The 14,206-nt window shown below is 40.8% G+C and overlaps 22 non-coding genes across 22 annotated transcripts; all 22 read left to right on the top strand.

Moving 5' to 3' along the window:
* The first annotated feature begins 125 nt into the window (after positions 1–125).
* On the top strand, positions 126–198 carry trnaa-agc (transfer RNA alanine (anticodon AGC)). The gene has a single exon. It is a non-coding gene; the product is annotated as a tRNA-Ala (tRNA).
* A 1,399-nt stretch (positions 199–1,597) lies between these two features.
* On the top strand, positions 1,598–1,670 carry trnaa-agc (transfer RNA alanine (anticodon AGC)). The gene has a single exon. It is a non-coding gene; the product is annotated as a tRNA-Ala (tRNA).
* A 413-nt stretch (positions 1,671–2,083) lies between these two features.
* Positions 2,084–2,156, top strand: trnaa-agc (transfer RNA alanine (anticodon AGC)). Its single transcript has one exon. It is a non-coding gene; the product is annotated as a tRNA-Ala (tRNA).
* A 413-nt stretch (positions 2,157–2,569) lies between these two features.
* On the top strand, positions 2,570–2,642 carry trnaa-agc (transfer RNA alanine (anticodon AGC)). Its single transcript has one exon. It is a non-coding gene; the product is annotated as a tRNA-Ala (tRNA).
* Positions 2,643–3,055: 413 nt separating this feature from the next.
* On the top strand, positions 3,056–3,128 carry trnaa-agc (transfer RNA alanine (anticodon AGC)). The gene has a single exon. It is a non-coding gene; the product is annotated as a tRNA-Ala (tRNA).
* A 913-nt stretch (positions 3,129–4,041) lies between these two features.
* trnaa-agc (transfer RNA alanine (anticodon AGC)) lies at positions 4,042–4,114 on the top strand. Its single transcript has one exon. It is a non-coding gene; the product is annotated as a tRNA-Ala (tRNA).
* A 413-nt stretch (positions 4,115–4,527) lies between these two features.
* On the top strand, positions 4,528–4,600 carry trnaa-agc (transfer RNA alanine (anticodon AGC)). Its single transcript has one exon. It is a non-coding gene; the product is annotated as a tRNA-Ala (tRNA).
* A 913-nt stretch (positions 4,601–5,513) lies between these two features.
* Positions 5,514–5,586, top strand: trnaa-agc (transfer RNA alanine (anticodon AGC)). Its single transcript has one exon. It is a non-coding gene; the product is annotated as a tRNA-Ala (tRNA).
* Positions 5,587–5,999: 413 nt separating this feature from the next.
* trnaa-agc (transfer RNA alanine (anticodon AGC)) lies at positions 6,000–6,072 on the top strand. Its single transcript has one exon. It is a non-coding gene; the product is annotated as a tRNA-Ala (tRNA).
* Positions 6,073–6,485: 413 nt separating this feature from the next.
* Positions 6,486–6,558, top strand: trnaa-agc (transfer RNA alanine (anticodon AGC)). The gene has a single exon. It is a non-coding gene; the product is annotated as a tRNA-Ala (tRNA).
* Positions 6,559–6,971: 413 nt separating this feature from the next.
* trnaa-agc (transfer RNA alanine (anticodon AGC)) lies at positions 6,972–7,044 on the top strand. The gene has a single exon. It is a non-coding gene; the product is annotated as a tRNA-Ala (tRNA).
* Positions 7,045–7,957: 913 nt separating this feature from the next.
* trnaa-agc (transfer RNA alanine (anticodon AGC)) lies at positions 7,958–8,030 on the top strand. The gene has a single exon. It is a non-coding gene; the product is annotated as a tRNA-Ala (tRNA).
* Positions 8,031–8,443: 413 nt separating this feature from the next.
* Positions 8,444–8,516, top strand: trnaa-agc (transfer RNA alanine (anticodon AGC)). The gene has a single exon. It is a non-coding gene; the product is annotated as a tRNA-Ala (tRNA).
* Positions 8,517–8,929: 413 nt separating this feature from the next.
* On the top strand, positions 8,930–9,002 carry trnaa-agc (transfer RNA alanine (anticodon AGC)). The gene has a single exon. It is a non-coding gene; the product is annotated as a tRNA-Ala (tRNA).
* A 413-nt stretch (positions 9,003–9,415) lies between these two features.
* Positions 9,416–9,488, top strand: trnaa-agc (transfer RNA alanine (anticodon AGC)). The gene has a single exon. It is a non-coding gene; the product is annotated as a tRNA-Ala (tRNA).
* Positions 9,489–10,385: 897 nt separating this feature from the next.
* On the top strand, positions 10,386–10,458 carry trnaa-cgc (transfer RNA alanine (anticodon CGC)). Its single transcript has one exon. It is a non-coding gene; the product is annotated as a tRNA-Ala (tRNA).
* Positions 10,459–11,387: 929 nt separating this feature from the next.
* Positions 11,388–11,460, top strand: trnaa-agc (transfer RNA alanine (anticodon AGC)). Its single transcript has one exon. It is a non-coding gene; the product is annotated as a tRNA-Ala (tRNA).
* Positions 11,461–11,873: 413 nt separating this feature from the next.
* On the top strand, positions 11,874–11,946 carry trnaa-agc (transfer RNA alanine (anticodon AGC)). Its single transcript has one exon. It is a non-coding gene; the product is annotated as a tRNA-Ala (tRNA).
* Positions 11,947–12,353: 407 nt separating this feature from the next.
* trnaa-agc (transfer RNA alanine (anticodon AGC)) lies at positions 12,354–12,426 on the top strand. Its single transcript has one exon. It is a non-coding gene; the product is annotated as a tRNA-Ala (tRNA).
* A 427-nt stretch (positions 12,427–12,853) lies between these two features.
* On the top strand, positions 12,854–12,926 carry trnaa-cgc (transfer RNA alanine (anticodon CGC)). Its single transcript has one exon. It is a non-coding gene; the product is annotated as a tRNA-Ala (tRNA).
* A 429-nt stretch (positions 12,927–13,355) lies between these two features.
* Positions 13,356–13,428, top strand: trnaa-agc (transfer RNA alanine (anticodon AGC)). The gene has a single exon. It is a non-coding gene; the product is annotated as a tRNA-Ala (tRNA).
* Positions 13,429–13,841: 413 nt separating this feature from the next.
* On the top strand, positions 13,842–13,914 carry trnaa-agc (transfer RNA alanine (anticodon AGC)). The gene has a single exon. It is a non-coding gene; the product is annotated as a tRNA-Ala (tRNA).
* The last annotated feature ends 292 nt before the right edge of the window (positions 13,915–14,206 follow it).

Here is a 14,206-nt window from a genome sequence, read left to right as displayed (position 1 = left end):
ATTAGTTGATGGTTTTTAAATATAAAAGTAATAAAGAGCCAGCTCTCTCACAACTGTTTAGAAGTTGTTTTGAAGAGTCATTAACCAGTGACTCAAAGGATTACATGTGAGCCTTAGCTAAACATGGGGAATTAGCTCAAATGGTAGAGCGCTCGCTTAGCATGCGAGAGGTAGCGGGATCGATACCCGCATTCTCCAGTGTTTTAGCTGTTGGACCAAGGAAACTCACCAGAAATACCAAACTTCACATACCATCAAGGAGGTGTTCTCCACCACAGCCACAACAAACAACTTCCCTTGGTATCAGCAACCCTCAGCTTTGCACAGCCAAACTACCCTAAAGGAAAACCCCCATGTATTCAAAATAATGCAGTAGCCATTTCCAGAAACACTATCATAACATAATAGATCCTAATGGGGACTTGGAATGGTGTAGTTGTGGTAACACATTCACTTTCATTTATGTATCTGTAATGGTCATAACTAATTAGTTGATGGTTTTTAAATATAAAAGTAATAAAGAGCCAGCTCTCTCACAACTGTTTAGAAGTTGTTTTGAAGAGTCATTAACCAGTGACTCAAAGAATTACATGTGACTCTTAGCTAGACATGGGGAATTAGCTCAAATGGTAGTGCGCTCGCTTAGCATGCGAGAGGTAGCGGGATCGATACCCGCATTCTCCAGTGTTTCAGTTGTTGGACCAAGGAAACTCACCAGAAATACCAAACTTCACATACCGTCAAGGAGGTGTTCTCCACCACAGCCACGACAAACAACTTCCCTTGGTATCAGCAACTCTCAGCTTCGCACAGCCATACTCCCCTAAAGGAAAACCCCCATGTATTCAAAATAATGCAGTAGCCATTTCCAGAAACATTATCATAACATAATAGATCCTAATGGGGACTTGGAATGGTGTAGTTGTGGTAACACATTCACTTTCATTTATGTATCTGTAATGGTCATAACTAATTAGTTGATGGTTTTTAAATATAAAAGTAATAAAGAGCCAGCGCTCTCACAACTGTTTAGAAGTTGTTTTGAAGAGTCATTAACCAGTGACTCAGGATTACATGTGACTCTTAGGTAAACATGGGGAATTAGCTCAAATGGTAGAGCGCTTGCTTCGCATGCGAGAGGTAGTGGGATCGATACCCGCATTCTCCAGTGTTTTAGCTGTTGGACCAAGGAAACTCACCAGAAATACCAAACTTCACATAACATCAAGGAGGTGTTCTCCACCACAGCCACGACAAACAACTTCCCTTGGTATCAGCAACTCTCAGCTTTGCACAGCCATACTCCCCTAAAGGAAAACCCCCAAGAAAAAATACCACCATGTATTCAAAATAATGCAGTAGCCATTTCCAGAAACACTATCGTAACATAATAGATCCTAATGGGGACTTGGAATGGTGTAGTTGTGGTAACACATTCACTTCTATTTATGTATCTGTAATGGTCATAATTAATTAGTTGATGGTTTTTAAATATAAAAGTAATAAAGAGCCAGCTCTCTCACAACTGTTTAGAAGTTGTTTTGAAGAGTCATTAACCAGTGACTCAAAGAATTACATGTGAGTCTTAGCTAGACATGGGGAATTAGCTCAAATGGTAGAGCGCTCGCTTAGCATGCGAGAGGTAGCGGGATCGATACCCGCATTCTCCAGTGTTTCAGCTGTTGGACTAAGGAAACTCACCATGAATACCAAACTTCACATACCGTCAAGGAGGTGTTCTCCACCACAGCCACGACAAACAACTTCCCTTGGTATCAGCAACTCTCAGCTTCGCACAGCCATACTCCCCCAAAGGAAAACCCCCATGTATTCAAAATAATGCAGTAGCCATTTCCAGAAACACTATCGTAACATAATAGATCCTAATGGGGACTTGGAATGGTGTAGTTGTGGTAACACATTCACTTCTATTTATGTATCTGTAATGGTCATAATTAATTAGTTGATGGTTTTTAAATATAAAAGTAATAAAGAGCCAGCTCTCTCACAACTGTTTAGAAGTTGTTTTGAAGAGTCATTAACCAGTGACTCAAAGAATTACATGTGAGTCTTAGCTAGACATGGGGAATTAGCTCAAATGGTAGAGCGCTCGCTTAGCATGCGAGAGGTAGCGGGATCGATACCCGCATTCTCCAGTGTTTCAGCTGTTGGACTAAGGAAACTCACCATGAATACCGAACTTCACATACCGTCAAGGAGGTGTTCTCCACCACAGCCACGACAAACAACTTCCCTTGGTATCAGCAACTCTCAGCTTCGCACAGCCATACTCCCCTAAAGGAAAACCCCCATGTATTCAAAATAATGCAGTAGCCATTTCCAGAAACAGTATCGTAACATAATAGATCCTAATGGGGACTTGGAATGGTGTAGTTGTGGTAACACATTCACTTCTATTTATGTATCTGTAATGGTCATAATTAATTAGTTGATGGTTTTTAAATATAAAAGTAATAAAGAGCCAGCTCTCTCACAACTGTTTAGAAGTTGTTTTGAAGAGTCATTAACCAGTGACTCAAAGGATTACATGTGAGCCTTAGCTAAACATGGGGAATTAGCTCAAATGGTAGAGCGCTCGCTTAGCATGCGAGAGGTAGCGGGATCGATACCCGCATTCTCCAGTGTTTTAGCTGTTGGACCAAGGAAACTCACCAGAAATACCAAACTTCACATACCATCAAGGAGGTGTTCTCCACCACAGCCACAACAAACAACTTCCCTTGGTATCAGCAACCCTCAGCTTTGCACAGCCAAACTACCCTAAAGGAAAACCCCCATGTATTCAAAATAATGCAGTAGCCATTTCCAGAAACACTATCATAACATAATAGATCCTAATGGGGACTTGGAATGGTGTAGTTGTGGTAACACATTCACTTTCATTTATGTATCTGTAATGGTCATAACTAATTAGTTGATGGTTTTTAAATATAAAAGTAATAAAGAGCCAGCGCTCTCACAACTGTTTAGAAGTTGTTTTGAAGAGTCATTAACCAGTGACTCAAAGGATTACATGTGAGTCTTAGCTAAACATGGGGAATTAGCTCAAATGGTAGAGCACTCGCTTAGCATGCGAGAGGTAGCGGGATCGATACCCGCATTCTCCAGTGTTTTAGTTGTTGGACCAAGGAAACTCACCAGAAATACCAAACTTCACATACCGTCAAGGAGGTGTTCTCCACCACAGCCACGACAAACAACTTCCCTTGGTATCAGCAACTCTCAGCTTCGCACAGCCATACTCCCCTAAAGGAAAACCCCCATGTATTCAAAATAATGCAGTAGCCATTTCCAGAAACATTATCATAACATAATAGATCCTAATGGGGACTTGGAATGGTGTAGTTGTGGTAACACATTCACTTTCATTTATGTATCTGTAATGGTCATAACTAATTAGTTGATGGTTTTTAAATATAAAAGTAATAAAGAGCCAGCGCTCTCACAACTGTTTAGAAGTTGTTTTGAAGAGTCATTAACCAGTGACTCAGGATTACATGTGACTCTTAGGTAAACATGGGGAATTAGCTCAAATGGTAGAGCGCTTGCTTCGCATGCGAGAGGTAGTGGGATCGATACCCGCATTCTCCAGTGTTTTAGCTGTTGGACCAAGGAAACTCACCAGAAATACCAAACTTCACATAACATCAAGGAGGTGTTCTCCACCACAGCCACGACAAACAACTTCCCTTGGTATCAGCAACTCTCAGCTTTGCACAGCCATACTCCCCTAAAGGAAAACCCCCAAGAAAAAATACCACCATGTATTCAAAATAATGCAGTAGCCATTTCCAGAAACACTATCGTAACATAATAGATCCTAATGGGGACTTGGAATGGTGTAGTTGTGGTAACACATTCACTTCTATTTATGTATCTGTAATGGTCATAATTAATTAGTTGATGGTTTTTAAATATAAAAGTAATAAAGAGCCAGCTCTCTCACAACTGTTTAGAAGTTGTTTTGAAGAGTCATTAACCAGTGACTCAAAGAATTACATGTGAGTCTTAGCTAGACATGGGGAATTAGCTCAAATGGTAGAGCGCTCGCTTAGCATGCGAGAGGTAGCGGGATCGATACCCGCATTCTCCAGTGTTTCAGCTGTTGGACTAAGGAAACTCACCATGAATACCAAACTTCACATACCGTCAAGGAGGTGTTCTCCACCACAGCCACAACAAACAACTTCCCTTGGTATCAGCAACCCTCAGCTTTGCACAGCCAAACTACCCTAAAGGAAAACCCCCATGTATTCAAAATAATGCAGTAGCCATTTCCAGAAACACTATCATAACATAATAGATCCTAATGGGGACTTGGAATGGTGTAGTTGTGGTAACACATTCACTTTCATTTATGTATCTGTAATGGTCATAACTAATTAGTTGATGGTTTTTAAATATAAAAGTAATAAAGAGCCAGCGCTCTCACAACTGTTTAGAAGTTGTTTTGAAGAGTCATTAACCAGTGACTCAAAGGATTACATGTGAGTCTTAGCTAAACATGGGGAATTAGCTCAAATGGTAGAGCGCTCGCTTAGCATGCGAGAGGTAGCGGGATCGATACCCGCATTCTCCAGTGTTTTAGTTGTTGGACCAAGGAAACTCACCAGAAATACCAAACTTCACATACCGTCAAGGAGGTGTTCTCCACCACAGCCACGACAAACAACTTCCCTTGGTATCAGCAACTCTCAGCTTCGCACAGCCATACTCCCCTAAAGGAAAACCCCCATGTATTCAAAATAATGCAGTAGCCATTTCCAGAAACATTATCATAACATAATAGATCCTAATGGGGACTTGGAATGGTGTAGTTGTGGTAACACATTCACTTTCATTTATGTATCTGTAATGGTCATAACTAATTAGTTGATGGTTTTTAAATATAAAAGTAATAAAGAGCCAGCGCTCTCACAACTGTTTAGAAGTTGTTTTGAAGAGTCATTAACCAGTGACTCAGGATTACATGTGACTCTTAGGTAAACATGGGGAATTAGCTCAAATGGTAGAGTGCTTGCTTCGCATGCGAGAGGTAGTGGGATCGATACCCGCATTCTCCAGTGTTTTAGCTGTTGGACCAAGGAAACTCACCAGAAATACCAAACTTCACATAACATCAAGGAGGTGTTCTCCACCACAGCCACGACAAACAACTTCCCTTGGTATCAGCAACTCTCAGCTTTGCACAGCCATACTCCCCTAAAGGAAAACCCCCAAGAAAAAATACCACCATGTATTCAAAATAATGCAGTAGCCATTTCCAGAAACACTATCGTAACATAATAGATCCTAATGGGGACTTGGAATGGTGTAGTTGTGGTAACACATTCACTTCTATTTATGTATCTGTAATGGTCATAATTAATTAGTTGATGGTTTTTAAATATAAAAGTAATAAAGAGCCAGCTCTCTCACAACTGTTTAGAAGTTGTTTTGAAGAGTCATTAACCAGTGACTCAAAGAATTACATGTGAGTCTTAGCTAGACATGGGGAATTAGCTCAAATGGTAGAGCGCTCGCTTAGCATGCGAGAGGTAGCGGGATCGATACCCGCATTCTCCAGTGTTTCAGCTGTTGGACTAAGGAAACTCACCATGAATACCAAACTTCACATACCGTCAAGGAGGTGTTCTCCACCACAGCCACGACAAACAACTTCCCTTGGTATCAGCAACTCTCAGCTTCGCACAGCCATACTCCCCCAAAGGAAAACCCCCATGTATTCAAAATAATGCAGTAGCCATTTCCAGAAACACTATCGTAACATAATAGATCCTAATGGGGACTTGGAATGGTGTAGTTGTGGTAACACATTCACTTCTATTTATGTATCTGTAATGGTCATAATTAATTAGTTGATGGTTTTTAAATATAAAAGTAATAAAGAGCCAGCTCTCTCACAACTGTTTAGAAGTTGTTTTGAAGAGTCATTAACCAGTGACTCAAAGAATTACATGTGAGTCTTAGCTAGACATGGGGAATTAGCTCAAATGGTAGAGCGCTCGCTTAGCATGCGAGAGGTAGCGGGATCGATACCCGCATTCTCCAGTGTTTCAGCTGTTGGACTAAGGAAACTCACCATGAATACCGAACTTCACATACCGTCAAGGAGGTGTTCTCCACCACAGCCACGACAAACAACTTCCCTTGGTATCAGCAACTCTCAGCTTCGCACAGCCATACTCCCCTAAAGGAAAACCCCCATGTATTCAAAATAATGCAGTAGCCATTTCCAGAAACAGTATCGTAACATAATAGATCCTAATGGGGACTTGGGATGGTGTAGTTGTGGTAACACATTCACTTCTATTTATGTATCTGTAATGGTCATAATTAATTAGTTGATGGTTTTTAAATATAAAAGTAATAAAGAGCCAGCTCTCTCACAACTGTTTAGAAGTTGTTTTGAAGAGTCATTAACCAGTGACTCAAAGGATTACATGTGAGCCTTAGCTAAACATGGGGAATTAGCTCAAATGGTAGAGCGCTCGCTTAGCATGCGAGAGGTAGCGGGATCGATACCCGCATTCTCCAGTGTTTTAGCTGTTGGACCAAGGAAACTCACCAGAAATACCAAACTTCACATACCATCAAGGAGGTGTTCTCCACCACAGCCACAACAAACAACTTCCCTTGGTATCAGCAACCCTCAGCTTTGCACAGCCAAACTACCCTAAAGGAAAACCCCCATGTATTCAAAATAATGCAGTAGCCATTTCCAGAAACACTATCATAACATAATAGATCCTAATGGGGACTTGGAATGGTGTAGTTGTGGTAACACATTCACTTTCATTTATGTATCTGTAATGGTCATAACTAATTAGTTGATGGTTTTTAAATATAAAAGTAATAAAGAGCCAGCGCTCTCACAACTGTTTAGAAGTTGTTTTGAAGAGTCATTAACCAGTGACTCAAAGGATTACATGTGAGTCTTAGCTAAACATGGGGAATTAGCTCAAATGGTAGAGCGCTCGCTTAGCATGCGAGAGGTAGCGGGATCGATACCCGCATTCTCCAGTGTTTTAGTTGTTGGACCAAGGAAACTCACCAGAAATACCAAACTTCACATACCGTCAAGGAGGTGTTCTCCACCACAGCCACGACAAACAACTTCCCTTGGTATCAGCAACTCTCAGCTTCGCACAGCCATACTCCCCTAAAGGAAAACCCCCATGTATTCAAAATAATGCAGTAGCCATTTCCAGAAACATTATCATAACATAATAGATCCTAATGGGGACTTGGAATGGTGTAGTTGTGGTAACACATTCACTTTCATTTATGTATCTGTAATGGTCATAACTAATTAGTTGATGGTTTTTAAATATAAAAGTAATAAAGAGCCAGCGCTCTCACAACTGTTTAGAAGTTGTTTTGAAGAGTCATTAACCAGTGACTCAGGATTACATGTGACTCTTAGGTAAACATGGGGAATTAGCTCAAATGGTAGAGTGCTTGCTTCGCATGCGAGAGGTAGTGGGATCGATACCCGCATTCTCCAGTGTTTTAGCTGTTGGACCAAGGAAACTCACCAGAAATACCAAACTTCACATAACATCAAGGAGGTGTTCTCCACCACAGCCACGACAAACAACTTCCCTTGGTATCAGCAACTCTCAGCTTTGCACAGCCATACTCCCCTAAAGGAAAACCCCCAAGAAAAAATACCACCATGTATTCAAAATAATGCAGTAGCCATTTCCAGAAACACTATCGTAACATAATAGATCCTAATGGGGACTTGGAATGGTGTAGTTGTGGTAACACATTCACTTCTATTTATGTATCTGTAATGGTCATAATTAATTAGTTGATGGTTTTTAAATATAAAAGTAATAAAGAGCCAGCTCTCTCACAACTGTTTAGAAGTTGTTTTGAAGAGTCATTAACCAGTGACTCAAAGAATTACATGTGAGTCTTAGCTAGACATGGGGAATTAGCTCAAATGGTAGAGCGCTCGCTTAGCATGCGAGAGGTAGCGGGATCGATACCCGCATTCTCCAGTGTTTCAGCTGTTGGACTAAGGAAACTCACCATGAATACCAAACTTCACATACCGTCAAGGAGGTGTTCTCCACCACAGCCACGACAAACAACTTCCCTTGGTATCAGCAACTCTCAGCTTCGCACAGCCATACTCCCCCAAAGGAAAACCCCCATGTATTCAAAATAATGCAGTAGCCATTTCCAGAAACACTATCGTAACATAATAGATCCTAATGGGGACTTGGAATGGTGTAGTTGTGGTAACACATTCACTTCTATTTATGTATCTGTAATGGTCATAATTAATTAGTTGATGGTTTTTAAATATAAAAGTAATAAAGAGCCAGCTCTCTCACAACTGTTTAGAAGTTGTTTTGAAGAGTCATTAACCAGTGACTCAAAGAATTACATGTGAGTCTTAGCTAGACATGGGGAATTAGCTCAAATGGTAGAGCGCTCGCTTAGCATGCGAGAGGTAGCGGGATCGATACCCGCATTCTCCAGTGTTTCAGCTGTTGGACTAAGGAAACTCACCATGAATACCGAACTTCACATACCGTCAAGGAGGTGTTCTCCACCACAGCCACGACAAACAACTTCCCTTGGTATCAGCAACTCTCAGCTTCGCACAGCCATACTCCCCTAAAGGAAAACCCCCATGTATTCAAAATAATGCAGTAGCCATTTCCAGAAACAGTATCGTAACATAATAGATCCTAATGGGGACTTGGGATGGTGTAGTTGTGGTAACACATTCACTTCTATTTATGTATCTGTAATGGTCATAATTAATTAGTTGATGGTTTTTAAATATAAAAGTAATAAAGAGCCAGCTCTCTCACAACTGTTTAGAAGTTGTTTTGAAGAGTCATTAACCAGTGACTCAAAGGATTACATGTGAGCCTTAGCTAAACATGGGGAATTAGCTCAAATGGTAGAGCGCTCGCTTAGCATGCGAGAGGTAGCGGGATCGATACCCGCATTCTCCAGTGTTTTAGCTGTTGGACCAAGGAAACTCACCAGAAATACCAAACTTCACATACCATCAAGGAGGTGTTCTCCACCACAGCCACAACAAACAACTTCCCTTGGTATCAGCAACCCTCAGCTTTGCACAGCCAAACTACCCTAAAGGAAAACCCCCATGTATTCAAAATAATGCAGTAGCCATTTCCAGAAACACTATCATAACATAATAGATCCTAATGGGGACTTGGAATGGTGTAGTTGTGGTAACACATTCACTTTCATTTATGTATCTGTAATGGTCATAACTAATTAGTTGATGGTTTTTAAATATAAAAGTAATAAAGAGCCAGCGCTCTCACAACTGTTTAGAAGTTGTTTTGAAGAGTCATTAACCAGTGACTCAAAGGATTACATGTGAGTCTTAGCTAAACATGGGGAATTAGCTCAAATGGTAGAGCGCTCGCTTAGCATGCGAGAGGTAGCGGGATCGATACCCGCATTCTCCAGTGTTTTAGTTGTTGGACCAAGGAAACTCACCAGAAATACCAAACTTCACATACCGTCAAGGAGGTGTTCTCCACCACAGCCACGACAAACAACTTCCCTTGGTATCAGCAACTCTCAGCTTCGCACAGCCATACTCCCCTAAAGGAAAACCCCCATGTATTCAAAATAATGCAGTAGCCATTTCCAGAAACATTATCATAACATAATAGATCCTAATGGGGACTTGGAATGGTGTAGTTGTGGTAACACATTCACTTTCATTTATGTATCTGTAATGGTCATAACTAATTAGTTGATGGTTTTTAAATATAAAAGTAATAAAGAGCCAGCGCTCTCACAACTGTTTAGAAGTTGTTTTGAAGAGTCATTAACCAGTGACTCAAAGGATTACATGTGAGTCTTAGATAAACATGGGGAATTAGTTCAAATGGTAGAGCACTCGCTTAGCATGCGAGAAGTAGCGGGATCGATACCCGCATTCTCCAGTGTTTTAGTTGTTGGACCAAGGAAACTCACCAGAAATACCAAACTTCACATACCGTCAAGGAGGTGTTCTCCACCACAGCCACGACAAACAACTTCCCTTGGTATCAGCAACTCTCAGCTTCGCACAGCCATACTCCCCTAAAGGAAAACCCCCATGTATTCAAAATAATGCAGTAGCCATTTCCAGAAACACTATCATAACATAATAGATCCTAATGGGGACTTGGAATGGTGTAGTTGTGGTAACACATTCACTTTCATTTATGTATCTGTAATGGTCATAACTAATTAGTTGATGGTTTTTAAATATAAAAGTAATAAAGAGCCAGCGCTCTCACAACTGTTTAGAAGTTGTTTTGAAGAGTCATTAACCAGTGACTCAGGATTACATGTGACTCTTAGGTAAACATGGGGAATTAGCTCAAATGGTAGAGCGCTTGCTTCGCATGCGAGAGGTAGCGGGATCGATACCCGCATTCTCCAGTGTTTTAGCTGTTGGACCAAGGAAACTCACCAGAAATACCAAACTTCACATAACATCAAGGAGGTGTTCTCCACCACAGCCACGACAAACAACTTCCCTTGGTATCAGCAACTCTCAGCTTTGCACAGCCATACTCCCCTAAAGGAAAACCCCCAAGAAAAAATACCACCATGTATTCAAAATAATGCAGTAGCCATTTCCAGAAACACTATCGTAACATAATAGATCCTAATGGGGACTTGGAATGGTGTAGTTGTGGTAACACATTCACTTCTATTTATGTATCTGTAATGGTCATAATTAATTAGTTGATGGTTTTTAAATATAAAAGTAATAAAGAGCCAGCGCTCTCACAACTGTTTAGAAGTTGTTTTGAAGAGTCATTAACCAGTGACTCAGGATTACATGTGACTCTTAGGTAAACATGGGGAATTAGCTCAAATGGTAGAGCGCTTGCTTCGCATGCGAGAGGTAGTGGGATCGATACCCGCATTCTCCAGTGTTTTAGCTGTTGGACCAAGGAAACTCACCAGAAATACCAAACTTCACATAACATCAAGGAGGTGTTCTCCACCACAGCCACGACAAACAACTTCCCTTGGTATCAGCAACTCTCAGCTTTGCACAGCCATACTCCCCTAAAGGAAAACCCCCAAGAAAAAATACCACCATGTATTCAAAATAATGCAGTAGCCATTTCCAGAAACACTATCGTAACATAATAGATCCTAATGGGGACTTGGAATGGTGTAGTTGTGGTAACACATTCACTTCTATTTATGTATCTGTAATGGTCATAATTAATTAGTTGATGGTTTTTAAATATAAAAGTAATAAAGAGCCAGCTCTCTCACAACTGTTTAGAAGTTGTTTTGAAGAGTCATTAACCAGTGACTCAAAGAATTACATGTGAGTCTTAGCTAGACATGGGGAATTAGCTCAAATGGTAGAGCGCTCGCTTAGCATGCGAGAGGTAGCGGGATCGATACCCGCATTCTCCAGTGTTTCAGCTGTTGGACTAAGGAAACTCACCATGAATACCAAACTTCACATACCGTCAAGGAGGTGTTCTCCACCACAGCCACGACAAACAACTTCCCTTGGTATCAGCAACTCTCAGCTTCGCACAGCCATACTCCCCCAAAGGAAAACCCCCATGTATTCAAAATAATGCAGTAGCCATTTCCAGAAACACTATCGTAACATAATAGATCCTAATGGGGACTTGGAATGGTGTAGTTGTGGTAACACATTCACTTCTATTTATGTATCTGTAATGGTCATAATTAATTAGTTGATGGTTTTTAAATATAAAAGTAATAAAGAGCCAGCTCTCTCACAACTGTTTAGAAGTTGTTTTGAAGAGTCATTAACCAGTGACTCAAAGAATTACATGTGAGTCTTAGCTAGACATGGGGAATTAGCTCAAATGGTAGAGCGCTCGCTTAGCATGCGAGAGGTAGCGGGATCGATACCCGCATTCTCCAGTGTTTCAGCTGTTGGACTAAGGAAACTCACCATGAATACCGAACTTCACATACCGTCAAGGAGGTGTTCTCCACCACAACAAACAACTTCCCTTGGTATCAGCAACCCTCAGCTTTGCACAGCCAAACTACCCTAAAGGAAAACCCCCATGTATTCAAAATAATGCAGTAGCCATTTCCAGAAACACTATCATAACATAATAGATCCTAATGGGGACTTGGAATGGTGTAGTTGTGGTAACACATTCACTTCTATTTATGTATCTGTAATGGTCATAATTAATTAGTTGATGGTTTTTAAATATAAAAGTAATAAAGAGCCAGCTCTCTCACAACTGTTTAGAAGTTGTTTTGAAGAGTCATTAACCAGTGACTCAAAGAATTACATGTGAGTCTTAGCTAGACATGGGGAATTAGCTCAAATGGTAGAGCGCTCGCTTAGCATGCGAGAGGTAGCGGGATCGATACCCGCATTCTCCAGTGTTTCAGCTGTTGGACCAAGGAAACTCACCATGAATACCAAAGTTCACATACCGTCAAGGAGGTGTTCTCCACCACAGCCACAACTAACAACTTCCCTTAGTATCAGCAACCTTCAGCTTTGCACAGCCATACTACCCTAAAGGAAAACCCCCAAGAAAAAATACCACCATGTATTCAAAATAATGCAGTAGCCATTTCCAGAAACACTATCGTAACATAATAGATCCTAATGGGGACTTGGAATGGTGTAGTTGTGGTAACACATTCACTTCTATTTATGTATCTGTAATGGTCATAATTAATTAGTTGATGGTTTTTAAATATAAAAGTAATAAAGAGCCAGCGCTCTCACAACTGTTTAGAAGTTGTTTTGAAGAGTCATTAACCAGTGACTCAGGATTACATGTGACTCTTAGGTAAACATGGGGAATTAGCTCAAATGGTAGAGCGCTTGCTTCGCATGCGAGAGGTAGCGGGATCGATACCCGCATTCTCCAGTGTTTTAGCTGTTGGACCAAGGAAACTCACCAGAAATACCAAACTTCACATAACATCAAGGAGGTGTTCTCCACCACAGCCACGACAAACAACTTCCCTTGGTATCAGCAACTCTCAGCTTTGCACAGCCATACTCCCCTAAAGGAAAACCCCCAAGAAAAAATACCACCATGTATTCAAAATAATGCAGTAGCCATTTCCAGAAACACTATCGTAACATAATAGATCCTAATGGGGACTTGGAATGGTGTAGTTGTGGTAACACATTCACTTCTATTTATGTATCTGTAATGGTCATAATTAATTAGTTGATGGTTTTTAAATATAAAAGTAATAAAGAGCCAGCTCTCTCACAACTGTTTAGAAGTTGTTTTGAAGAGTCATTAACCAGTGACTCAAAGAATTACATGTGAGTCTTAGCTAGACATGGGGAATTAGCTCAAATGGTAGAGCGCTCGCTTAGCATGCGAGAGGTAGCGGGATCGATACCCGCATTCTCCAGTGTTTCAGCTGTTGGACTAAGGAAACTCACCATGAATACCAAACTTCACATACCGTCAAGGAGGTGTTCTCCACCACAGCCACAACAAGCAACTTCCCTTGGTACCAGCAACCCTCAGCTTTGCACAGCCAAACTACCCTAAAGGATAACCCCCATGTATTCAAAATAATGCAGTAGCCATTTCCAGAAACACTATCATAACATAATACATCCTAATGGGGACTTGGAATGGTGTAGTTGTGGTAACACATTCACTTCTATTTATGTATCTGTAATGGTCATAATTAATTAGTTGATGGTTTTTAAATATAAAAGTAATAAAGAGCCAGCTCTCTCACAACTGTTTAGAAGTTGTTTTGAAGAGTCATTAACCAGTGACTCAAAGAATTACATGTGAGTCTTAGCTAGACATGGGGAATTAGCTCAAATGGTAGAGCGCTCGCTTAGCATGCGAGAGGTAGCGGGATCGATACCCGCATTCTCCAGTGTTTCAGCTGTTGGACCAAGGAAACTCACCATGAATACCAAAGTTCACATACCGTCAAGGAGGTGTTCTCCACCACAGCCACAACAAACAACTTCCCTTGGTATCAGCAACCCTCAGCTTTGCACAGCCAAACTACCCTAAAGGAAATCCCCCATGTATTCAAAAAAATGCAGTAGCCATTTCCAGAAACACTATCATAACATGATAGATCCTAATGGGGACTTGGAATGGTGTAGTTGTGGTAACACATTCACTTTCATTTATGTATCTGTAATGGTCATAACTAATTA

The sequence above is a fragment of the Brienomyrus brachyistius genome, chromosome 2 (genome assembly GCF_023856365.1).
Source record: "Brienomyrus brachyistius isolate T26 chromosome 2, BBRACH_0.4, whole genome shotgun sequence".
Taxonomy (NCBI): Eukaryota; Metazoa; Chordata; class Actinopteri; order Osteoglossiformes; family Mormyridae; genus Brienomyrus; species Brienomyrus brachyistius.
This window is presented reverse-complemented; position numbering and strand designations above follow the sequence as displayed.